The following is a 27,096-nucleotide window of genomic DNA, read 5'->3' on the forward strand; positions in this document are numbered from 1 at the left end:
CATTGAAAAGGCGCCAAAAGATCCCTTATCTCGGTTACAGCCGCTTTGAATAACGATCCAAAGTGTAACCCCATCGCGAGGTTCTTTGATGTCCTTTAATTATAAAAGTTTTTCTCGTAAAGGAAAACCTTTTAGAAGACTTGCACAGAAACACTGCACACTGCGGGGAACCACCGACTTATGATTCTATTACTAAACTCTCTCAACACTCACATTCTAGTTTTCAAAACAATCTCGTTTTATAACACTTCACATTACTTTTGCTTCAGACAAGTTTTATTTTAACCTTTTAATATTTAAAACTCATGAAATTTAAACAAGAAGCCGTCACTTGGTTTTATATTGGCAAAAATATATAACAAATACATTTTAACTCGTCACTAGAAATAGATTTACTTATTTCGAACAAGCGCAAAAGTTCGAGTACGGCAGGCCTAGGCACGCAGTGATATAAAGTAAATCTGGCCAAAAGAGGTTGAACACAAAGGGCAACAATTCTGAGATGGATTGTTTGTTAGAGCTGGATGTGTGATTTGCTGCTCGGTTCTATGTTAAACGTCATGTGTTCATCAACGCTGCTGCGACACAGTGGACATCGAATAAACAATGAACAAGTCACCCCCTAAATACGCGGTTTTTTAAATCATATGTTTTTATTTTAGTGACAACTATAATTGTCCAAAATTATTGAAAATATACTAGGTTGTTGTAGTTCGCGTGTCCCGTACGCCAGTCTTTGCACTTTAACGTACTTTTATTACACGTGCAACGTACGCTACACTGAAGAAAGTTAAATAAAACAGCACGAGGAGAATTGATGTTGTTGAATCTATTTTACATCCACATTGGCTTCGGCATCACGTCCCGTCGAACTGCGTAAAGTTCATTTGTCAGGGTCTTACATTTTACCATAAATTCTCGAACGACACTTTCTAGACTGGTTGTCGCAAGTATGCCAAAAATGCGGACGATTCCTACCTATTTCCGAGTTTACAAAGCGGAGGGTTCATAGTAGCTACTTAATAATGTCCGCACCGAGCTCGGGTACTATTCTTTGTAATTAGCTGTTGAGCTCGGCCGCACAGCGCTGACTTCTGTCACTTTGTTTTTTGGCGAATAAAATTGTGGTTTGTTTTCTTTCATTATACATCACGCTATGTAGTCACTTTTAAAATGAAGACGATTTCAAACGTAAAAAATCCTAACAGAAACACGCAGAAAGGAAGAATTATACATACATCAACATTTCTTCGACGCTCAATTTCTTTTACTCCTATTTTCGGAATGTACATTGGAATTTTATCGGGTGATTCCTATTCCTTTTGTAAACGTTGAATTATTTATTGGACATAATATCTTCCATTACTATTTGTTTCAACTACATAAAATACACGAGGTGGGTAATCGCAATGGGGGTTTCATAATAAATTCATCGTTGTATTCAAATAAAGGGCAAAAGAAAATAGAGTTGTGGCCAGCAGCTAAGTAGGGCGCGGTGGGCCGGGGGTAGGTATCGATCAGCCGCTAAAACAAGCTCGACGCCGACGTCTGTCTAGCCATTGCCTAGCACACCCTATATAAAGCCTATATCACCTGCGAGTGTCTGTGTTCCTGGTACAATGACCCAGTAAAACGATTCCGGGACATGTTGATTGAAACTTGAAATAGCACTGTGTTTTATGGAATTGGATTGGAAAGGGCAGAGTTACGAGTGGATTCGGTTGAGTAGTTGCCTTCGATCAAATAGTTATACACTACTGTTTGAATAAAAGGTCCTGGGAATCGAATTACTTTTGATTGTATTAGTTTGAGGTTCATTAGCATTTTCATTTATGAATTCTAATCAACTGAAAAGGTATTTTTGAATGTATGTGTCAGAAATCAAAATATCACTTATTTTGTAGGAACGATACTAATACCTATTAACTAAATTGTAGACTAACTACGTATGTACGTATTCTTTACGGAAATGCATTTTCACAATAACTATAAATGTTATTGTCAGTACTGATAAGGGACACATGATCGCGATTCATAACCAGTACATTCTCATTTACAAAGCAAACAAATAATAAAATTTATCTCAAAAAGTGTCGAGTTACTAATCGATGGCATGGGATTTGTTTTACTTGGGAACTGAATCTCCCTCATTATTGTCCAACGTGATGAATCACTCTAGATAAACGTTTCAACACAAAGTAAATCAAACATTGAGTCAAGAGCACCGCTTTGAAAGCTTTTATTTAACTTACTATTTATTTTGCATTTTGTTTCGTTGAAAATGTACGTGTTAAACGACCATTAATCGTACATTTTGTTTACGAAACCGCTACTCATCGGAACTAATGTAACATTAAGTAATGATCTAAATATGAACGAGCCTGTTCAATTTGAGCACAATCATATCACAGAACGACGCCACACAATCCTTTATCAAAATATTTTTAGACAGCGCTTCAGCATCCCGTTTCCTGTCCCGCACAAAGCTGACAATTCTATGCCATCAAAAACATTCTGTAAAAACCTCAAGTCTCGCCGTAAAAAGTTGTGAGATCTATATAATACCAAGTCGATTAATCTATTTAGTCTCTACTTAAAGGACCTTCTGTCTTAAGTTATTACGTATGTTATTATCATGCCAATTTTAAAAAAAATACCTTTAAAACAAATAGATCGACCTGGTCATCGCATGATTTGATTATTAGTTTGTATCACACTACACAGCACGACGAGAAGTTAATGCTCCTGAAATGTTAATGGCGAATTTGTGTTTTCTTGCGATGACCAAGTCGATCTATTTGTTTTAAAGGTATTTTTTTTTAAATTGGCATGATAATAACATACGTAATAACTTAAGACAGAAGGTCCTTTAAGTAGAGACTAAATAGATTAATCGACTTGGTATTATATAGATCTCACAACTTTTTACGGCGAGACTTGAGGTTTTTACAGAATGTTTTTGATGGCATCTCACTTCTTTTTGTAGAGCGAATAGAGCAAACATAAGTCCAATTTGTATGGAAAGCCGTATTTTTTTCATAATTCAACATATTTTCCTATGGGAATGTTGTTCAGTTTGATGGGCTAAACACCCTTACCCACCCTATACCCCCTCCCGTTATGTCTCATATAGTAGATACATATTTACACCTATTTATTTTATTTTCTACAGAAATAATAATTTAATTCATTAACTGCAAATGTAACCTTGTAATCTTATACATTTATATGGGATTACAAAGTTATTGTTGCAGTTAGTGTATTTAGAAAACTTGACCGAAATTAGAAAATATTGAATTTTTCCCATGATTAAGACACTAAACCCTATTTGTATTCTAAATTGTAAGCTTCTAAGTCTGCTAGAAGTACCTTAGACTTTTGATGATCGGTGAGTCAGTGAGTCAGTGAATCAGTGAGTGACAAAATTCAAAATTTTAACAAGTTGTCATTCTTAAACTACTGGTTCAAATTGACTGAAATTTTAAATATACCGTGTTTATACAATGACTGATTAGTTGCTAAAAATCCAGGCTTCTTGTTTTATCCACTACGAAATTATAGGGGTGTCAAAAATAGCCCGAATTGCTTCGAGAAAAGGATGTTACGGCCGTGCCGCTTTTTTTTTGCTCGACTTGCGGGGGCACTTCCGTGCCCCCAGATCAATGGAGCTGGCATCGCGGTACGTGTCGGTCATAACTGTAAGCGTCAACCGACGTTCCGGCAAGTGCGGCCACGTTTATTTCCCTTTAATGAACCGTTAGTGGTATTACCATTCGTATTGCAAACGTTTTCTTACCGCTTTACCGCTGTCATGAATGTCCCTATGCACTTAGGTCGTCCATTAAGGCCAATGCAACGTTCACTGACGGAACGCGATCGTAAAACCTTTATAACATCCTTCCAGCACTTGTAAAGCGTTTTGAGAGTCCTCGCCGTTTTATGCGAGCTCGCATTACCCCGCACTATCAGGACTTTTTTGGTGTCTCAGTGTGATCATACAGTCGACGCTAAGTATACAAGTTTGTACATAAAGACGTCTGTACGGGATATCGCGAGCGCTCGGTATAAATGAAAGTATTTTAAAGTTACGCCTCGTTAGTCCACCCGCTTAGAAGAAGATCTCTTATCTTTGAATCTAGCTGAGTACTTGTTACTTTATATTTGTTGGTAAAACTTAAAAATTCTCCTTTATTTCTTACAAGCCGTAACTAAGTTCGATGTAAGCGGTCAACTTCGATGTAACTCGGCGATGAATCAAATCACAGGGCTATACAAACACACAGTTGCGGGTAGGTCGTGCAATTTATAGAGCATCCTAAAGCATTTAGTGTAGCTATTTGTACAATGCACAAGTAAACGTATTAGGACAACAAACCAATGTCGAGGCGAGCGAGCGGGCGGCGCGCCAAGAAGCCATAACTCTACACTTGACATATTCTCTCGGAAACCATCCGGTTTATAGCATTTTAATACAATGCAACTAATAAAAATTGCAAGTTTCGGTGAATGAACGAGAGCTATTAGCGAAGGTCGTGATTTGCTAGCCTGGGAGATAAGTTTAATCAGAGTGCCATTAAGTTTTACAACTTCGCCGGGTGCATACGGTTTATGGCGGGTTGGGGCGACATTGTCAACAGATCTTGCGACGCTCTTTACGGCTGCTGAAACGTTGCTTTAACGGTTTTATAGTTTTCGTCGTTTCGTCGCGCTGGCGGTCACGGCGCCCTTAATAGCCCAAGCTAAGTGCCCGCTCGGGGCTGTGTTGCCCCCAAGAATGTCTGTATTTCTTTCATACATGCCGAGATTTCCATCTTTAGTATCGTAAAGAATTTTATTTTTTCTTTAATACCACTTACGATCTCGCAGCACATAGATTATCGCCTGCGCAATCTCAAAAAAATTCAGAGCTCATTTTACATGCTATTTTTCTATACGAGACCAAAAATATAGTACTTTCCTTACACCACATAACAGCCAGCAGCAATTACTCGAGTAGAGCGCAGCAACAACGTTCAAACAATTATCAAACACCAAACGTGTGTCATTAGTCAGGATTCAGTTCTCCTCCGGCGCGACGTATCGGCGACGCTGCTCCCTATTACTTACATGTAAATAACTAAACTGTAAGTCTTCTTTAATTAAACTGCAGCAATGACGGAAAGCGCAATCAAGGCGCGTCGTGACGCACGTCGCCGACGTCCTGCACCCACGTCAACTGCAAGCCTCACAATATTAATTTGTTGACTAATTAATTATAGCATGTGAACATTTCACCATTAATCAGCAAACGTGACCGTTGTTCTGTGTAGGAACAGCGTTATAAGAAACTGATTGGAGCTCGCGCGAGGCAAATTGGTTTTATTAACTTCACTCGTAGTTCATTTACTTGCTTCTTCACATAGGAGCATCGAACGGCTTCTCCACTCGACTCGACTTATTCAATTTAAAAAGCTTTGAACTTTTTCACTATGCGTAGGTAGCTTTTCAATACGACTGCTGTTCTTATATTCGTTTTTCACATCGAAGACGATAAAATATCGTTTTATGAAAACAATATTCCTAAGAAAAGAAAATGATTTATTATTACTTCTGAAAACGCTTTCATCCTTTGTCGGGTTAACAAACTAACTGTAAGAAAGTAACTATAACTACATTGTTGTGAAATAAAGAGAAATAATTATTTGGAACTAATGATTCCAACAAAGAGTCGTACTAGTTTAATATTGTACTATAAGTGTTATATGATATCACTCGAAAACATCCCTAATACGTACCTACCGATCTGTTAACTATAGTAAAGACTGCTCCGTTTTATCGGTGTTCTAATTTTTACCGATAATACTGAAAAGTACCAAGTTTTCTCACCACACCGCCACATTTGCACACCTCAGTCACCCTTCATCAATCAACTTACCTTTCGTAATTGCGTGAAAGTCACGATAAACATTTATAGCTAAGAAGTATCTGTTATGTAGACGTTGACTGATAAGCCGGACGCAAATAAAACAAACTATCGCATAATATCGTCACGTAAGGGTACTTATGACGTTTCATAGTACGCAACAAGTGAGCCTGGCGCCACGGTGCCGACGACGTGGGGCTGCGAAAGGAATTTCAATCTGGTCGTGATGAGCTGAGCAAAGGCGCAAATTACACACAACCGTCCGTCTTTTATTACCCTTAACGCGCGAACTCGAATTGTCTAGCTCGTATGGTCCAAACTAATACAGTTCACTTAATGATAATTCTTATTACTTAACCCCTTATTCATAAAGGCTTAATATCAGTATTTTGCTTAATGAACTCTGTCTTGTTAGTATGTAATATATTAAGAAATAATTATGATGGTAAATTCCAATCCGGTAAACAGACTTTAATAGACAGCAATATAATAATATGTAATACAGATGTCTATTAAAGTTTACCATAAACAAGTTGATATAACTTTAAATTATATTGAGTACATCTAAGCCAGATATGTAGTATTTATAGTATGACTTCGAGAACAAATAGTAGGGACGTGTTTAATACGGCATTATATCTTCGTATATGTAGAGAAGTCGTTACAATCGAGTGTAGTTAGTGAAAGAGTCGATATTGTTTGGTCGGGACGTAAATAGTGCGGGTGGATGGCGTCGAGCAACAAGTAGGGCGACTCGTCGGCGCCACCTCCCCATACAGCGGAATTAAACGCACATACGAGTCTAACGAAGAAATATACACTATATTTCAAGTTCTTTGAACTTTGCATGCCCAGACGTGGCTTCGTTTAGGATCTGGGACAACGCAACTATTTATGCAAAAAAGCAGCTTTTTAATATCCTACAACGGAATAAGGCTTAATAAATATTATGAATAATAAGTTTGTGCTACAAACTTAGATATCAGTAACAAAACTTAGTTAAAAGTATTGTTTATAGTCTAGTCTTCTAAAGGTGCTACGTATGCTACGCTGCTACGAAGACGCTACGAGATTCACTTTTCGAAAGATGTTGTTAACAAGGCTTGAAAAAATTATTACACATACAAATATAGATTAATGCTGTAATTATTAAAATTAATTTATTTTTAATAACGGATGAATTATTATGAAAGTGTTATGATCATAACAATATACAAGAGTTGGTTATTTGATTAGCAATACACAGAATTCACACGAAGTACCCTTTAATCGCATCAACGGTAACTGTTATTTTATTCATAAATTGAAAAAATAATCTACATGTTTATAATATTTAAGCGATATAGCTCAGTATGTCGTAAAGGCCCAAAGCGTTCCCGAGCCGCTTACGATACGCCTAAATAGACAAATCCCTTCAATTTTAAAATCCCACGTAATCCATTTCATTGTAAAAAAAATTAAATTATATTCCTTACCAATCTGATACATGTAACGATGGAAAATGATATATAACAATAAAATAATAATACCAACTCTTTGATCTTCGGTAAAGTCAAAATTGTTTAAGAAAACTTAGGTATTCGTAACTACGTTATCTTAACGTTAAAGTTAGAGTTTAACTAAACAGTTTGTCAATTGAACCAATTCTACAGTATCATATGAATTTCCCGACCGACATCGATCGCTGTGACTCATTAACAAACAAACTGCGTAATTAACTATTAACACACCAAATGAACTATAAACTAAATTAAACGTGTGTTGTAACAATATTTATCTAAAGTGCGACGTCGACCACGTGCCGCCGCACCGCGCCGCGCCGCGCCGAGCCGGAGGGCGTCAACGTCACCGCAATCGCCGGCACCACTCTGCGAGTCAAATAAATATGAATTACTATTACTGCCGCTATAACAAGGCCGGCGAGGTCCGATACACCTACGAGTACGTCCAGAGGCACTCGGGGCGCGCCCTAACACCAGTCCACTTCCGCTTTATTAAATTTCTTCGCAAATACACTTTTATTGTCGGCGGCCAACGATCTTTGTAGAAGGACATCGTTGTCTTCACTCGTTTGTATCGTATGCAAATAGTGGAACAAATGGGGGCCGCCCTTAGTACGTTTTATGATTTTTATGGACGGAGCTCGCATAAAATACAATGCAAAGAATGCTCTCGAGCAAAAAAATATTCATGTCGGCACAGTCAGAAGCAAATGCAGTCAAATGTTTTTGTTTCATAAATGAATAAATAATGAGGAGGCATTAACGTTGACGTAACATTCAATTTTATAAATAACGATGTTAATGACACATGAAACTGAAATAATATTGACATGATATTTAGTACGATATAATTACTATTATTACTATCCCATTATCTATGTGCGTGAATTACTAAATAACCACGTTTAAGAAATCGCTGTCAATATAATTTAACTATTTTAATCAAATAAAAAATAGAAAAGTTTGATCACCGACAGGTTGTTAAAGAACCGCTTAATAGGTGGCTAAAGCTGTCGCCTGATGGCTCTCGACAGCGTCTTATGGCTTCCTAATGAAGTTGTCGCCGCCGCGTCTGTGTGCATGAATGACGTAAACATGGCCGCGTGTGTGTGTGTTCGCCATATTGATGGCCTCCTGGTAGGTATGTGCAGGTTTTAAGCTAAAGGTCTTACCGATCCATAATCACTTTTCGCGCGATTTCCTTCGATAGCGCAAGCGTAAACTTGTTATAGGGCTGCCGAGCACTGAATGTAATATAATACTAAGAGAAAAAAATATGGTATTTTGATGATAACATACCTCTATATGTACTTCATAATTTAGGTAGAGAAAGTTGTCGAGTTGGTGCTAGGAAAAATATTTTTATCTTATATTGTTTCCCGCAAAACTCCTCTATTTTTGGGCATAGAATTAGGCAGTACACGTTCATTCTCAAATTTTAATATATGCAAACCTATTTGTTTCCAACTTCTGATTCTTTTAACAAATCATATTAGGTGCAAACTTTGTACCTAAAATGATTTGTACTACAAATTGCAGCAATAGTATAAATACTTGTATTTGTCCTAATAAAGATACTAATAAAGGTACTATCTGAAAAAGTGGTACGATCCCGAAAGTTCCGCTTAACCCAGAAAATCAGTGTATAATGTGGTACATCGTCTTGATAATAATAGATGTTAGCCATAAGAGTGATGAGGACAACCCTGATATTGCCAGCACTCAGCCAGACTGGAGGTTCGTCTCGAACAAATTGCCGTGATGCCCCCGCCATATTAAGTTAACATCCCCCCACACCCACTTTTACTTCACTTCAACTAAATTCACTATTTCATTGTCATAATTTGCTTAAGGTGGCAATAAAACTGATTAGACCTGATTAAAGTGAGTCTGAGACTTTCCATTATAAGGAAACTTACCCATTTATTCATTTACTTCACAATAACTCAAGTTCTGTTAAATATTTAAGCTTAATTTTATGCTTAATTTATGAGTAAAATATATAGTATACACAAATATAATAGCTCTAAGTAAATAAATATACGGACTGGCCATATTTCCTTGGTAATAAAATGACGATCCGAGCAGCTTTTTTCCTACTCAGGACATGAGTTACTTACATTCATTCAAGTTTTTAATTGCGAAACTTTTCCTCTGTTGCGTCTGTAACGCTGTGAAATATTTCACCGTACAAACACGAGTAAAAACTATAATCAATATCCCGAGCCCTACATTTTTCATTAACGGAGGTAAGGGTGTGGGGAGTAAATGCCAGTGCTTCAGTAGGGAAAGTTAGGGTGGCGCGACCAACTCGAGGGGCACGGGGAGCGGAGTAGAACAATGGCCACCATGACATTTAGCATGGAAGCGATTGTCACGGCCCGTTAGAGCCGCGAGCCACTGGGCGTACAGCCGTTCTCCGCATAGGTACCCTCAAATACTGATTGTCATAGATTGTCCGCTTCCTTTTTTCAATTTCGCGGTCGTTTCAAACGTCTCCAATTCATTCTTTTAAGCCTCAAATTAGAGGAGGAATTGACTTTTTACAACTGACGCTCCAAAACAACCAAATTAAATAGGAAGATTTTTGTGGTTCGTTTTTGCGTACAAAGTTTTCGTATTATTTACATACCGTTTCGTGATTCAGGTTACGTAAGTTAGATGGGCACGAACGGCATTAAGAGTTTGCGAACGGTATCATCGAGTAATATTGAGCTCATAAGCAGTAACATAAGGATGTGAACGAAAACATAAACTGTTTAAATATTTTAGGCACATTTTCCGTGCAAAAAGCAAAGCGGAAAAGTTTATTGGAAGAATAAATTGGGACTAAAAAGCAGGGCGCGCTTGCTCGAGTTTCTCTTGAGGGTGGGAAAAAACAAATTGTTGCTAGATGGTAAGTAATGCCGGGGACGTGCCGCAACGAGTCGAATTACTTCATTTTACTTAGTCCTGCAGGTGTAGCCGCTGCCGCCGCAGGCCGCGCGCCCGCAATCAAATTAAATTTTAATTGCCGAATTAAGTACATTAATGGCGGTTTTTTCGACAGTCCGCAAACAAGTTAATTAAATTTTGGTACAATATGAAAACTTGCACCAGAACATGCAAAACTCAGTTAGAGTGTCATCAGTCGATACGGCAGACAGAGCTTTAGTCTAAAGTTTCGCTCTGAGCGCTGAGTCATGAAAACATCTTAGCGACCGCCTGTGGCCAGAGTGGCAGACACCTGCGCCGTACCATTCGTATTAATTTACCAAACTGATCAATCTAGAAATCGTAATATAATTAAATTGCTCCAAATGTTTCACGTCACATTTTAACTTCCTTTTGTGGGTATTTTATTTATTACGTCGGCATTTAATCTTATTTTTTTCATATAATTTACTATTCAATCATTCGTAAATTTCATTTAGAAGCCCCATACGTACTTAAATACACATATTAAAGAACAATATAATTATTGAGTCAGTCGAAAGCACTATAACGTTATTAAATATGAGAAGTTATTGAGTACAGTTTTTCATTTTGAAATATCTAACTAGGTAATCAAAGTTGAATGAACTCTATATCTCCATTAGAAACAATCGACCCGTCCCGAATGAATTTATTAATTGTCCAAATATCACAAAAGTTTCTACTAAAAAAGCTAAATACTTACTTGCTACTGATACTTGAAAATTTAGAGATACGAGTAATTTAATAATACAGGATATCTATACGAATCGATGTTATATTGTATTAATTATTAACAACTTTATTGTACATAACTTTTTACATTATAAATAACATAGTTATAGAAATAATATTAATCGCTAGCAGAAAAGCTAAATATTCAATTAAGTATAAATGACGGCACAAACATTTAAGTTTAATATTGACGGGACAATTAAGTGGCGGCCAGTGAGCTCGTTTACATATTACAATAACTCGGGCTCGCCGGCCGGCGCCCGATGCTACTGACAACCATTCACCAGATAATCGCCTGCATTGTTTGCCAAACCCCTAATGCTTTTAAACCACCCTAATCTTGGCTAATCAAGATGTAAAGGATCTTTATTTCGGAATACAAAATTATTAAAACGTAATTAAGATAGTCTCTACGTTATATTTTTTGGAAATTAAGTTTTGTAAGCAGTTACCTATAGATATAAATGTATGGTTCCCAAATGCTGAGAGGCGTACCCTTAAGTTATAGGCGTGTTAGCCGACCTTCAAATATATTATTATCATTGACGTCAGTTCCGCCGAGAGTCTTAGTGGTTCCGTAAAGGAAACATTGCGGTACAAAGTTAATAAATAGTTGAAGATGGCGGGTCTATATTGATCGTGCCATATAAAGCGAATATCCATACGTGTACTAATACAGCAAATAAGTATTAACGAATTTTTATTACAAGTACCACCCTTCTTCCCCCCTCATCGGCCGGAGGTAGGGGGTGGCTGTTATGTAGGTATTTTTATTTTATGCGGTGACACTCAGAACCCCAATAGGGAAATTGGATTGATACTACTTTTAAGAGTTTTTTTAGATATCAACCGCTGTTTTATGTTTAAACCAATATTGCGTCTTTATATTTTTTATGGTTTACGACATCGCCTGTTATTACATTTATTACGGTGACTAAACTTCAGTCCCCGCGACACAAGAGCAATTCTTAGTGCGGGAGTTGTCTTTTTTTAATAAAAAAAAAAAAAATAAATAAATAAAAAAAAACTACCCAGCGACCACTAATACTCCAGTCCTCCATACGCCGTGATATTATCGGTGGTAGGACGATCGAAAGTGGCTAATTTCAATAAAGGTTCAGATAGCGCTTCCAGAATAGATTTAGATCGGGATTAAATCGAACAAGCACTCATGGTGAGTCAGTAACCCCACAGGTAGGTAATAAAAGAGCAAAAGCGAACTACGTTTATCGCGTTTAGATTGCTACTCGGGAATAAATTGGGTGTGAAATATAACTTAAGTAGCTGAAAGTTTTACATGGTCGTCTGTACGCGCGGCAGTTGGTGAGCGCGGGAACTTGCCAGCGCTGAGCAGTATTGTACAGTATTGCACAGCATACTGCCACTAGAGCACGAAGCGTTAAGCGCCCGCGGCCACGCCGGCCAACTTCTATTCGTGTGCCGGTTTCGTGTTCCGTGAACTGATGTTTCTCAGCCTCAAATTTTTCAATACTTCTCAGTTGTATATCGCTGTTTTAATATTGTTGAAGAAACAAACGCGAAACTTTCCGCGGTTGTTTCTTATTGTGTAATAAATCTTATACAACTTAATGCGAATACGGAACTTGCAGAATTTGTAACGACATAGTAAGATACCAACAAAAAATATTAAACATTAACAAATAAGAGAGTTTAGTAAGAGAGTTCTAATGTCCTAATTCATGTTGTTGTCTGGTTTAAGTAGCCGTATAAATTAGTAGTTGTCTAAAACTTTTCGTTTGAAATAAGGATCATTTGTTTGTAAGCCGTCGTAAAAGAATCATGTAACAAATGGCAAGTCCCGCATATGACAACACTTAATCATGATATTTCTCTGTACTTTGTAACATGTGGAGATTTTGGCAGCTGTCACTCGAAAAGTCAATTTCATAAAAATGACGACGTGTGTGCGAAGTTGTTTCTTGTCTGTAGCCAAACGAGCAAACGAGCAAACGAGCAAACGAGCAAACGAGCCTGCGGAAATAAAACAAACAACTGTCATCAGCGTCAACTCTGGATGGAACATCCAAACTATATAATAATACATACACATATGTATATATGTACATACTATGTCTGTATATGCATTGATTATTTTTGTAATATACGCACACCCGTTACAAAGTACAGATTGTAAGTGTAACCCATTTAGATAGTGTATCTCATCATACCCAAGAGACAACTCAACTGACTCCAACCGCCAAAGAAACATTTATATCTACGAACACATAATATCGTATATCTGGGGGCACGGAAGTGCCCCCGCAAGTCGAGCAAAAAAAAAGCGGCACGGCCGTAACATCCTTTTCTCGAAGCAATTCGGGCTATTTTTGACACCCCTATAATTTCGTTGTGGATAAAACAAGAAGCCTGGATTTTCAGCAACTAATCAGTCATTGTATAAACACGGTATATTTATAATTTCAGTCAATTTGAACCAGTAGTTTAAGAATGACAACTTGTTAAAATTTTGAATTTTGTCACTCACTGATTCACTGACTCACTGACTCACTGACTCACCGATCATCAAAAGTCTAAGGTACTTCTAGCAGACTTAGAAGCTTAAAATTTAGAATACAAATAGGGTTTAGTGTCTTAATCATGGGAAAAATTTAATATTTTCTAATTTCGGTCCAGTTTTCTAAATACAACAACTGCAACAATAACTTTGTAATCCCATATAAATGTATAAGATTACAAGGTTACATTTGCAGTTAATGAATTATTATTACTGTAGAAAATAAAATAAATAGGTGTAAATAGGTACCTACTATATGAGGCATAACGGGAGGGGGTAAAGGGTGGGTAAGGGTGTTTAGCCCATGAAACTGAACAACATTCCCATAAGAAAATATGTTGAATTATGAAAAAAATACGTTTTTCCATACAAATTGGACTTAATATGTTCGCTCTACAAAAAGAAGTGAGATGCCATCAAAAACATTCTGTAAAAACCTCAAGTCTCGCCGTAAAAAGTTGTGAGATCTATATAATACCAAGTCGATTAATTTATTTAGTCTCTACTTAAAGGACCTTCTGTCTTAAGTTATTACGTATGTTATTATCATACCAATTTTTAAAAAATACCTTTAAAACAAATAGATCGACTTGGTCATCGCAAGAAAACACAAATTCGCCATTATTAACATTTCAGGAGCATTAACTTCTCGTCGTGCTGTGTAGTGTGATACATACTAATAATTTATAATCAAATCATGCGATGGCCAGGTCGGTCTATTTGTTTTAAAGGTATTTTTTTAAAATTGGCATGATAATAACATACGTAATAACTTAAGACAGAAGGTCCTTTAAGTAGAGACTAAATAAATTAATCGACTTGGTATTATATAGATCTCACAACTTTTTACGGCGAGACTTGAGGTTTTTACAGAATGTTTTTGATGGCATACGTATATACAAATACATAATATGAAGTATAGTTTATATACTTTTTATTTATGTTATGAATATACCAAAACCCAGAATTAAAATCAGAGAACCTACAAACGAAAAATCCACATTCATAGTATTGTGGGCTCACAAAAAGCTTCAAAAATAAGAGAGCAATCATAGTATGCAGTACTATACGGGGCTTTAACGAGTGAGTGGAATAAAGTTTAAATCTAGGATGTGCTGTATAAAAGTGAGTAAGAAATGTTGGCTTGATAAATGATTCGCTGGTTCAATGAATCTCCATCAGCGCATCGTGGCGCTGCAATTTGAAAAAGGAATTACAGCTCCTTGCTCTCTTTATAGACTTGCTAACACAAAACTTCTTACATTTACATGTATTTTACGAGATTCCTTTTGACCACGCTTTGTGCAGACGTCCTAACTATAAAATCCGATAATACATAAAGGTCTTATGTTGAATACCTATACCTAAGTCCTTATATACATGTCATATATCACAAACGATTTTTTACAAAAGGCGTCACTTGTATTGCAATCAAAGTTAATATTTTTAACTTCAACCCAAAGAAGGTAAACGCGCGCCGATTGAGGCAAGTGTTAGCGTGCAGCTTATTAACGAACGAATATACCACATTAATTATTTCAAAAGCATGTCCATATCGAAATTATCGAATAAGAAATATGCACACTAGAGACTCATTTCACTGCACCTCATTTCAGAGGGTAATTGAAACAGAAACAATAATAAAAGCGCAAATACGAATCAGATGGAAACACTTGAATGCTGTTCATCATAGCGTAACCGCACACACATAGACAGATAGAGAGAAATGTAGAGAAGCGTAGATTGGTGTTGGATAGTGTAGAGCAGACAAATTGAACGGGTCACAAGTTGTATTGATACAAAATAGCAACAAGCGCCGACACATGAGCGTTCGCACGCGTGTTTGCCGCCGCTGTTGACCGTCCGAGGCCCAGACGCAAACAGACCGGGCACGGCCCCGCCCTCCGCCATCTGTCCCAAACGATATTGCTCACGCACGATGTTCGCGACCCACGTTTGTACAACAACGGTTTTAATGCCTATACCTATCTCCAAACAATATCCGCAACGGCAATCACTGAACGCGTTCCACGCAGTTTCAGCAAAACGGCCCTAAGTGCCCTGGCAACAATTTGATATAATCGACTGCAAAATCGACATTTATGTAGATCTATTTCATTAGAGCAGATATTCTTCGAAATGTGTCCTAGCGTTGACAGAAAACTCAAATGTTTCCTACGTATAGTTTGAAATCAAATAAAGAGAGCCAGCTGTCGTCGGTGCAGTTGCGAAGTGCTCCGCTACACGCTCGTCTTCGTCACACAGACGTAATATCATCCAATCTCACGCGACTCCAACAAATGACACTAGAAAAATGTTATCCTGCAAACTGCAAGTAACTTCGAGAGCATCAACTGTTTAGGTTTAGACACATTTGCACAAATAGCCAAATTCACATAAGCTTCGACGTTGAACATGATTTTATGTCTATTCATTAAAATGTTACAGTTCGGTGTCGTTTCCACGCCTATATTTGGTACGAGCGTGTTGATCCTCGCAATAAAAGTTGTATTGCAGCGCAAATATTGAGTCCTGAGAGCGCGCACTGACCCCGACTCATTTCATCTCTTGTAACCCTTGTTATCGCTGCCCCATGTGGACTCAATTGTCTTGCGGTAGAGCCTGATGACCACTCACTATGGCTTTAACAACTTTTTTGATCGACTGGTTTGTGACAACGCAACGCACTGAAGTGGAAAAATATAAAAGCGAGGATCGACGCTTGCATTTGGTAATTAAAAGCGGTTTGCGGTCAGATTTTTTGTATTCACTACTCTTTGAAGCGGAATATCAAAAGGATTTTCTAGTAGAAACAATAGAGGGATATTATACGTGAATGCTGGAATAACAGCACAAACGCACAACTGGGACTCTAATCCCGAGCGGGTTGGGGCGAGCACGCGCCACCAGACTTGCTCTGGATAATTTACAATTTGCGTTCATATTTAAACATCCACTCGATTCTACCTACTACTATAATTATAATAATGGCCTACTTCGTGACTATAAGCTCTGTTTATTTGAAAAACATAGACGGAAGCTCGCTGGAACAAACTCCATTTTTGGTATAATTGCACCTTCAGCATATTGAAGATATCTGTTATTCGAGTGTTAGTGATATGTTCTATTTCAGGCGATGGTGTTACAAAGTGCTATTTCGAGCAGCAATCCTTACAGTTAGACCCTTATTTAAACAGAGGCTTTCATGGGTCCCTCGGCAGTACTCCGAGAGGCTCACGTTGCGGACGACTCGAGTTGCCGCAACGATCTTCTCCAATAAATGATTACGTATAGATTTTCATACGTATCAGAGTTTTTCTATTACATATTTTCTGAAAGTTTAGTATTATATCTTCACTTTACTACTAAGTCTTTAAATTTAAATCCCCGAATTTTCCGATGTCGAAATGCACAATCGAGTAATACACCCAATGTAAACGATTTCATATACCTAGCTGACGTTCTGTTTTAACATATAGATTTCGTTTATCCATGGAACATCTACACGGAAGTCAGAGGGCCATGTAGAGCTTTATAAAAACGTATTTATGTCTCCCAATAGGATCAATGATGAACATTGTTGTCGATGAATATCTCAAATTCAACGAATAAATCGTGCGATTGAAATGTAAATAGGTAGAAACGAGCCGCGTTGTGGAATTAATATTTTGATTGGATTAATCTATTAACACAATATCCGAGTGCACAATGGATCCTCTCGTGGTCGCATGCACTACTCGTATAGGCACAGCTAGTGTAATGACGTTATGTACCTACAGCTATAATGAACGCGGAGGACGTGGCGGATGCCGCATAGGAAGTGATAACTATGAATTGTTTAATCATATCGCACACAACACAACACAGTTTTGTTATTATAATATACTACTGATATTAACCGTTACTATTAGTACGAACCAGCTATACACATTACCAACGTTTGACATAAAATAAGCTCGCGTGCCAAATGATGTTACACTGCACCTGCAAATATTCGAATGATAGTCGGCAGGAGCCAGAATATTGGAGTAATACCGAGTTGATGTACTTTTCGGACGTTAAGCTCGGCAATACAGCGATGGTTAATGTTTCTGAGACGCTTTAAAGTGCGGAATGTGCGTGACACGCGATTTTATGTTAATAGTAGGGCAGTGAGCACTGAGGATATCTGGACATCTACCGGCCAGAGTTAATTTCGTTTTTATAACACCACAAACCCGAATGATCTGTTTACTAGCGGGTCAGTAATAAAAAAGGGGCCGTGGTAGCCATTACAGGGCGAGTAGTCGCGCCGCCCGGCGTCGCCCCCTATCAGGTTGCAAGTGAAACGGATCGTAGGGGGCGGTGACAGATAACGACCAACATGGCCGTTGGTAAATGTCAGCTCGATGATATCATCTGAACCACCGAGATACTTTCAGTACTCAAATCATATCCTTACCCAGCTAGATACTTTCAGTACTCATATCGAATCCTTAAACCCAGCTAGCTCACATTTTCCAAGTGTCTTGATAAAAGTTAACACAACAACACTCAGCAACTGTTCTTTTTGTTAATTTTTTGTTAAGTATATACAAATATAACTAATATGTGACTATTTTAAATATTTTAAAGGTATTTTAAAATAGTAAATGGAAACACAATTCAAGTGTTATCGCACATACCGGAACAAAATACATATCAGTTTCGTTTTTTGTTAGGCACTAAAAATAAAGCGCACTTCTAAAATTCCAATGATAACTAATATTTGAATATCCTGTTATTTTAGAGTGCTTATCTAAGCGAATAAAATAACTATGAACATTTTTTTTATTTTATTTTATATCGTGTTCGTTTATTTTAACATGTTTTTTTATTGCAAAAATATAGAAAGCAATTCTTCGCCTGTCTATGATTCCGAATTTAAAGACAATCGACGAAACTTTATTTTCAAATAAATAAACTTAAATACGTACTTATTTGTTTTAAAGTTTGAATGATGACAGTCAGTAAAGACTATTAACAGATATCTATCTGTCTCTATCTTTCATCACGTCGCATCATCCATCATGGCGGGACATGTTTTCCGAACCGTATTTATTGACTATCGCTCTGAACGATCGCATTCATTATTCTGATTACAAGAGAACATTCGTTTAAATCTGCATTTAATCCCAATGTGATAGTGAAACGATCAACTTACAAATAATTTCGAATACATTTTTGAAAACCTTTCCTCTTTTTTAAGTTACTTTAATTATATCTACGTATTTTTGTGATTCCTTTTTAATTCAATGACTCCGCTACCTTTAATATTTAGTACAAATAATTTATTATGTAACCCAAAACAAAAGAACTAACAGATTGTGTCACCGGTATTCGTCTGCGGTCACATGTCACCCGTAGGTATTAAAATTTTCATCAAATCTGGTATTACTTAATCCACAGGGAGTGTATCTGAGGCCGTGCATGCCAACGGGTCGCGTTATGCCACGATGCCGGTGACACATCCATTATAGTGACATTTTGCCGCCCTTTTTCCTGTCACATTTGACAGGTTTGAAAGCGACTCCTCCTCGCCAATGTTTTCGACTTGATCCTCATCCTTTTCACCCATATACGTGATATATTATATTGATGATTTAAGAACAACGTTGTACCGAAGGACTTTTACCGCAAACAATAAGGTTATGGTGTGATTTTCACGTAAAAAAAATATTAATCGAGTATTTTTATTGTTACATATAGGAACGCTGAACTCTTTAAATGGAGTCATCGAACCTTTATACCTGTAAACTACGAGAAAATTTTACTCCATACGGGTCCAACTTAGTTTTGGACAATCACTCCATGGCGTCCGAACGATGCGGTATTGCCATCTAACTAGCTGCTGCAGTTATTTATAGACGCAATCTTCGTATTGTTGTTGGAAAAAAACATCAGCACCTGTGTAGCGACGCTTGACGATTTATTACTTTTATTGGACCCAGATTTACGCTGACGTGAACATCGGTCGTTTTGCCCAAATTGTCCACGCCCTGCGCTGTATTGGACTTTAGTATAAATATTAGCAATGCTACATCACATTTATTACGCATTTATATTGTGACCTGTAGTGACTCTTGTTCGTAATTGATGAATTAACGTTTAAATTTGTAACTAATAAATCCTTTCCTGTTGTTTCAGGTACGTTTACGTGACTTTAGAACATATTTTATCTGTAAGCATTTCAAACCCTAAGATAAAATATAGCACATCACCTATAGAACGTATAAGTATGTGTTTTTCGACATAAAGCGCTTGATTCCGGCGTCCATGCCCCAACATAGCATCGTCTGTCGCATCGGGAGTTGGGTTGCAGAATACCGCGAAAATTAATTTCCAAATGTGAAATAGCACTACGTTTTGTGGAGACGAGCGGCGCCAATGAACTGTCCGTAATAAATGTCATTAGAGCACGTGACGTCACTCTGGGAACATGGCTGCCGACTCTCCGCATCCAATTATGTCTCAAAACTGCCGGACATAAATTTCAATAACACAATTTGTCACAATTTGCGGCAGCGTCGAAACTGCCGACGGCTCTTTGTTTTTTGAATGCGGTTGAAAGTATCGTAACAGCCCATATTCATCCCTTAACATGGGCACCGGCAAAGCGCTCGCAAACATCGTATTTGAACACCACAATCAAACAGCCGCCGTAATAAGTTGTCCTCGGCTTTATCAAAGAACCATAGCGTATTTTCCAAGTTGGTGTATTATTACAATAGGTAGCTACTGACGCACAGCTAGAGTGATAAAATGAACAATAAGAAACTATTTTAAATACTGATTATGAGGCACATTTAATTGAGTAGGCATATTTTGGCGGCCCATTAGTTACCACATATCATACCTACATGACTATATTGGACTTTATTACTCGCAATAAACTCTACATTATCCTGCCTATAACATGGAGCTGCGTTACGAAATCCATTATATAATTTCGTTTAAACTAATTTTTTTTCAGTCTGATATTTCAAAAGTAGAGTCTCTATACTGTCAAAACGATATCGTTTTATTCACAAATTCCTTACCACTAAATAAAAAAATAGATACTGCTTTAACATGATTAGAGCAAAACCAAAAATAAAAGTAGAGGAAGGATCCAAAATCACATTAATTGTTATTATACAGCATCATCAAGGATTCATGCAAAAAGACGTAAGTGCCACGTAGGTAGGCTCGCCCCTACAGCACGAAACGTTCTACTTCACGAACTAAAATCGCGAACAAGAATTAATCGCCAATGAAAATTTCCGTCGAGCCGTGAAATTACAATTTAATAATAATAATAATAATAATAATAACTTTTTATTTCAACCAAGAGGTCATAGGAACAGTGAGATCACAGGACATAGATATAAAAACTTAAAACTTAAAACTAAAACAAACTATGAAAGAAAAAGACAACAGAATTTAAAATTATCTCGAGGATTGAGATCCGACTGCCAGTAAATGCACCATTGCGCAATGGTTCAGGTACCGACAATCGAATCTCTCCGTAAACATCCTCAGGATGCTATTGGGGCTGGCCCGCACCCTTCGCAACAGGGACGTGCATCTCTTACGCATTGTGGCATAAAAGCAGTTTACGCGTGCTTCTGCAAACATCCCTGAAGCACTACAGAAACGAGGCAAACCCAATAGCACCCTAAAACCGTTATTGTATTGTATACGAAGAGCGTTGTACTGTCTTTGCGTGTAACTAACCCACAGGCTGCTCGTGTAGAAGGATGTACAGTAAGCTCTGAATAGGGTGAGCTTCACATCCCTCGTACAGCGAGCAAACCTGCGTGCCAGCATATTAGCTCGGACAGACAACGCTCTCCGTTCACGTTCTATGTCTGCATCGTCCTTCAAGTCAGAGGTTACTATGTGACCTAGGTATTTAAACTGATCGACCCTCTTAAGGGCTGTACCATTAAGCCTAATATTAGGTACATTATCACTGTTTTTACCTCTGACTTGAAAGACCATGCATTCACTCTTTTTAACATTGTACCTCAAACCATGGGTAAGAGCATATCTCTCGCAGACACCTATAAGTTGCGATAATCCACAGACCGAGGCGCTCAGCAGAACCATATCGTCAGCATAACTAATGTTATTTAAACATGTACCGTCAATATGACAACCAAGACGAGTGCTGCTGAGCTCCTCGATGAGTGCATTCACATACAGGTTAAATAATTTAGGCGAGGTAAGCCCCCCCTGCCTTACTCCGCATTCTAAAACATATGGTTCCGAGTGCGTCCCCGACCATTTCACAACATTAACCTGGTTACGATACCAAAATTTAAAGATATTTTGTAACTCTACTGGCATGTTAACGTTACTGAGTTTTTGCCACAATATGTCGTAATTGACCAGGTCAAATGCCTTGGAAAGGTCGAGGAAGCAAGCGAAAATTGGTGTTTTACGGTCTGTGTAGTACTTGACCGTCTGCTTTAAACACAAGATGGCGCTCTCCGTAGAAAGACCAGACTTGAAGCCAAACTGATTATCATGAATGTTGATATATTTATCTAGTTGCGCTCCAAGCAGACTGTCAAGCACTTTGGCACTTATAGTCGCTAATGAGATCGGTCTATAGTTAGACTTATCACTTACATCTCCAGTCTTGTTTTTAACGATCGGTACCACCACAGTTCTCATCAGTGCTTCCGGTAAGTATGAGTGCCCTAAACAAAACGCATACAGCATTGCAAGTACCCGCGGTAGGTGGGGTCCGGCATATTTAAAGTGTTCTATGCTAAGACCATCGTGACCTGGCGATTTACCTCTTGACATATTGGTTATAACTTTCAAGATCTGTTTCGCTGTGAATTTAGTTGGTATGGGCTGGTCACTCGGCCCCACACTTAATGACGACTGTGATGGTCCCAATGGCGACTTGACTGTGAAGTGTTCCTTAAATATGTTAGCAATATCTTTATGATCACTTATGCCCTCTACGCTCACAGGTAGGCTAGGTTTACAAACAACCTTATTGGTAGACTTCCAGAAATTACTAAAGTCATTCTTAGAGTGAAGCGATGCGAGTTTGTCCATTTTGATTTGATCACAATTATTTTGACACCATTTCAAACGTTCTTTAAAATGTTTTCGACTGCTACGCATATTTTCATATAAAGTACCCGAACTAGGTTTACCGTACCACACCCATATCAAAAAAGTACGCCTCGCCTCCTTGTGAGCCTTATCAACATATATATTCCAGCCCGCAACAGGCTTTTTTCTAACACTATGTTTACTATTTACACTATTAATATTATAACTATCTTCCGCAGCGGAACTTAAAGCACTAATAATACTACTATATAACTTATCAATAACAATTCTATGCTTAAAATTATCACAGGCATAATCAGCACAGTTTGTAAATTCAGACGGAAAATCAATAAGTCTAAGTCTCTCATGACATAATTTATTATACAATTGAATTTGTTCCTTTTTTCTTTCGCCCCAAATTATTTTATTATTATGATAGGTTTCTATGGAACACAACAGTTTAGGTTTGATTACGTTAAGCTGAACTTCAATAATAAGTGGGAAATGGTCTGACCATAAAACATCATATAAAACTTTAACATCGACTATAGACGAGAATGCAGATTTGGTGACTATACAATGGTCCAGCCATCGCCTGGATCCGTTTGCCTCACTAATAAAACTATACGTGTCTGAATTTACACCTAATAATTCAACGTCTGCACAAATAAACTCTAATTCACTACAAAAACTAATAAGCTCCTTATAAAACAACTCGTTTGGATGAGCATTAAAGTCACCTAATATGTACACTGACTCAATATCCTCATTACTAGTTATTGCACTTACTAAACCTAAGCAGTCTGTAAATTCCGCTAGGTTAATTACATTATCGGTCGGCATATATACACTTAGCACTAAAAGAGATCTTTGGTCTATAGATATTTTTATGGCACATACCCTTGGGTTATCACACGGCACTATTGACACATCACTGAACACGGTTTTATTATACAGCAACGCAACTCCTCCATACGGTCGTCCACGCAGCATGCCCGCCGCCGTGTCCACCGCCGACGTACCCGTACAGCCGAACTTGTCATCAATTTCGCTAAGAAATGAGACATCGTCCGGGAGCAGCCACGTCTCTTGTAAAGCAACTATGTCAGCGATCCGGCACAGTTGTCGTACACTCTCAACAGAGCGCTTAACACTTTTACAGTTCAAGCTTGCTAATTTGATGTTATTGTTGTTACGATATCTATTATTTATTTCCATGATGGTTTAAAATAGGGCCATTAACAGTATCATTGTTGTTCGTAAATTTTTTGGGTCTGAAGTTAATAAAACGTCGGAATATTATGCCTTCTGGCCATAGCTTTTCATCAAGAAATAGTTGTACCTTACGCTCCGAAACAAAAAATTTATAGGCTTTATAATCCTTTTCTCTCGCGGATGATATCTTTTCTAACTGTATATTTTCCTGTGTTTTTGCATAGATATACTCCATAATGTCGTTGTCGGTCGTATCCTTGTGAATTCTGGTAATAAAAATCGGTATTTGTCTATCGGCCACTTTAAATTTACAGTCTTTCACATTTGAAACACCCACCGTTCCTAGATAACGATAGTTCGGTTTACGTTTTTTCCTTTGTACAACATTCCACTCATCATTATACGCATTCGTGTTATCGTTCACTAAACGTACAGTGTCGCGCGGTGCATCGATCAGCTGACCGCCGGCCAGCGCTCGCGCGCAGGTCACCGAGGTCACTATCTCCTTCCCCGCGCTCCCCGCCTTCACCGACGACACTGCAAGCGCGGTAGAATTAGGCGCGTCCTTTTTTGAATTTTGGCCGTTTGTTTGCAATATAAAGGACCGCGTCCTTTCGTTAGGCGATGTCGGGTATAACGTTTCATGCTGGATAATTGTGTTCTCGATGATTGTTGAATCCACTTTAGATAAATCACACACGTTTGGAATAATAGATGCGTCACTTTCGTGATTTTCAGTTTCTATGTAACAATTATTACGGATTGGTTTCGGTGTTGATTGGAATGGCGTACAATTTATGTTTTTAATATCACTTAATGCATTATTCAGTTGTTCAGACGTCACATAGTTAGACTTAATCATTTTTAAGTCGGTTTGCATCAACAATAAATCCTTCAAAAGCTTCGTCACATCTACGTGATCAAAAGTCACTGGCGGTAGTTTTTCCAAATCTCGAGCCACAAATACCGGCATCACCTCAGGATCTGTTCCCTTGAACAAGGCAACTATGTCTTCCATATCACGATCCTCCTTTCCCTTATTCCTACGAACAATTCGACGCTTCTCCGTTGATATAGATTCAAATAGTAACGACTTTGAACGCTTTATTTCTTCGCTTTTGAATGACGAAACACATATTCTCGTTAGACTTTCTTCATCTATTACTGATATTTTATTCTGCACATAAGCTAGAAGCTCATCGATCACGATATTACAACTATTACACTTTATTATTGACGACATTATTACGAGACGCGCGCGCAGCGCAGCTACATCCGCACAACAACAGTGTTATGGCGGGAAAGAAAAAAAAAAAAAAAAAAAAAAAAAAAAAAAAAAAAAAAAAAAAAAAAATTAAGCGTCGCCTGTTTATATGACGTATTACTCAGTATACGTACAACTCTACGTACAATTTTATATAAGTCAACCAACAATTTACATATTGTAGTACGTGTTTAATTATGCAATATACCTTGGGTATTATATGCAATACAGTTGAGTTTTATAAGCTAATTTTATTTATTAAATAACCTCCTTACATTTATATACGAGTAAATTTTCAATTATTTCTATAGAAGCTCAAAATAGTCAAAGTACCTACCTAATTGGTAAACTATTTGGAACACTCAATGTTAAATTTAATCTTAACTCCCTTCATTTACAAGTATAATTAGATATTCAAGAGTAGGTATATATATAGTAATCATTAGATTATCGACCCTTGGACGTGAAGCCACAATTCGGCGCTACTTATACAAAGAAGCCTTATCTAGTGCCTTCATTCGATACTGACTCATACATTGATCATACGATACTTTATAGGATTATGATAGTCGCATTTTATACTTAGGTAAGTATACGTGGAGAATAATAAAGCTGAAACCTACTGCATTGTTACAACATCGTACGTAGTAATATACATTTAAACCGATCTGTAATGATACGACCCGACGCTCTTATCAAAGGAGCGTTACAAAAACTGTACCAAAAGAGATAACAGTGTAAGCTCTTTAACAGATGTTAATATTTATCATTTAATAGGGATGTAAAATGAAGCTTTTAATAGGTATGTAATGCGATATTATCGTATTATTTATCGGCAACGCCCCGTCGTACGCGGCTGTACGCGCTTATAACCGCCCGCCCGGCGCGACACCGGCCACTATACCGAAGTGTTGTGTCGTGTGCCGCTGTAGGCAACGTAGCACGCCCAGTCACAGTCAGCACTAGTCAGTAGACTCAGTAGGACGAGGCGACGGACACGGCACACACCACACTCGGCCTCCGTACGCCGCGGTCGTATTCCACGCCTACTACAAAACAACTCAAATCAAACATTCCATTAATTGTACGTCTCGCGGCGATAACGCGCGTTTTATTACTCCGTCTTTTATTTTCGTTTTTATTTCGCATCTCCTAATGCAATTGCACTCGAGCAACGCGGACTGTATTATTTTTTACGTTGTTATTCTGGTTTTTATTGGTTTTTGTGCGTAAGTGAAAATGGAGGCGGGCTTCGAAACGGTGAGTTGCTACAACCATTTACATATTTCGTTTCATTTAAAACTAAATAACTTTAACAAGATTCAATGTATTTTAATGCTCTTACCTACTCTCGATTTTCCCTGAAACAACGTAGAGTTTAGATTGCACCAGTAACGAGGATATTTCCATATATAAATGGGTACATTAAAATAAACTTACGCCATCCAAATCTGTAAATATCAATTGACTCGTGATCCGGCATCCCGAGACTCACGCGCATTGTGTACCAATCAACGACAAGCATCCAATCTATTAGGCCATTTAAACACGTCGCACTAAACGTCCAATAAATTTATAGTCTCAGATACCTAGAGCCATAAGCCCTTTGTATGAAATTTGGAACATGAAATTTATGTGCTTCCAGTTCCAAGCACAAGTAAGAAAAGTTATTGAGCCTTTTCATTTCGTATGCACCTTACCTTTATTGTACACAATTATAATATGTTCGTAGTCAAGTTAAAATTTACAGAAATGTAAACTTTTCCAGAGATAATAAGATACTGTAACTATACTATCCATAAACAATAACTTTTATCGTGTTATCGATTAGCTTCCCTTTGGTTAGATAGTAGTTGATAAGATATTTCCATAATACTTTATCTCGACGGACTCGCCTCCTACCGCGGTCATTCTC

The 27,096-nt window shown here is 37.8% G+C and overlaps 1 protein-coding gene and 1 long non-coding RNA gene across 3 annotated transcripts in view; one reads left to right on the forward strand and one right to left on the reverse strand.

Moving 5' to 3' along the window:
* The window catches only part of Mmp2 (Matrix metalloproteinase 2), a 159,379-nt gene that overhangs the window by 99,564 nt on the left and 32,719 nt on the right, over positions 1-27,096 (forward strand). The gene's annotated exons all lie outside the window — the stretch shown is intronic.
* LOC142977649 (uncharacterized) overlaps positions 5,351-27,096 on the reverse strand; it is a 34,936-nt gene continuing 13,190 nt past the window's right edge. Inside the window, exons 2-3 of the long non-coding RNA XR_012959715.1 lie at positions 26,527-26,542; positions 5,351-7,770 (exon numbers count right to left, since the gene is read on the reverse strand). This is a non-coding gene — a long non-coding RNA (uncharacterized LOC142977649). The remainder of the gene's footprint in view (positions 7,771-26,526; positions 26,543-27,096) is intronic.

The sequence above is a fragment of the Anticarsia gemmatalis genome, chromosome 13 (assembly GCF_050436995.1).
Source record: "Anticarsia gemmatalis isolate Benzon Research Colony breed Stoneville strain chromosome 13, ilAntGemm2 primary, whole genome shotgun sequence".
NCBI classification, from domain to species: Eukaryota; Metazoa; Arthropoda; class Insecta; order Lepidoptera; family Erebidae; genus Anticarsia; species Anticarsia gemmatalis.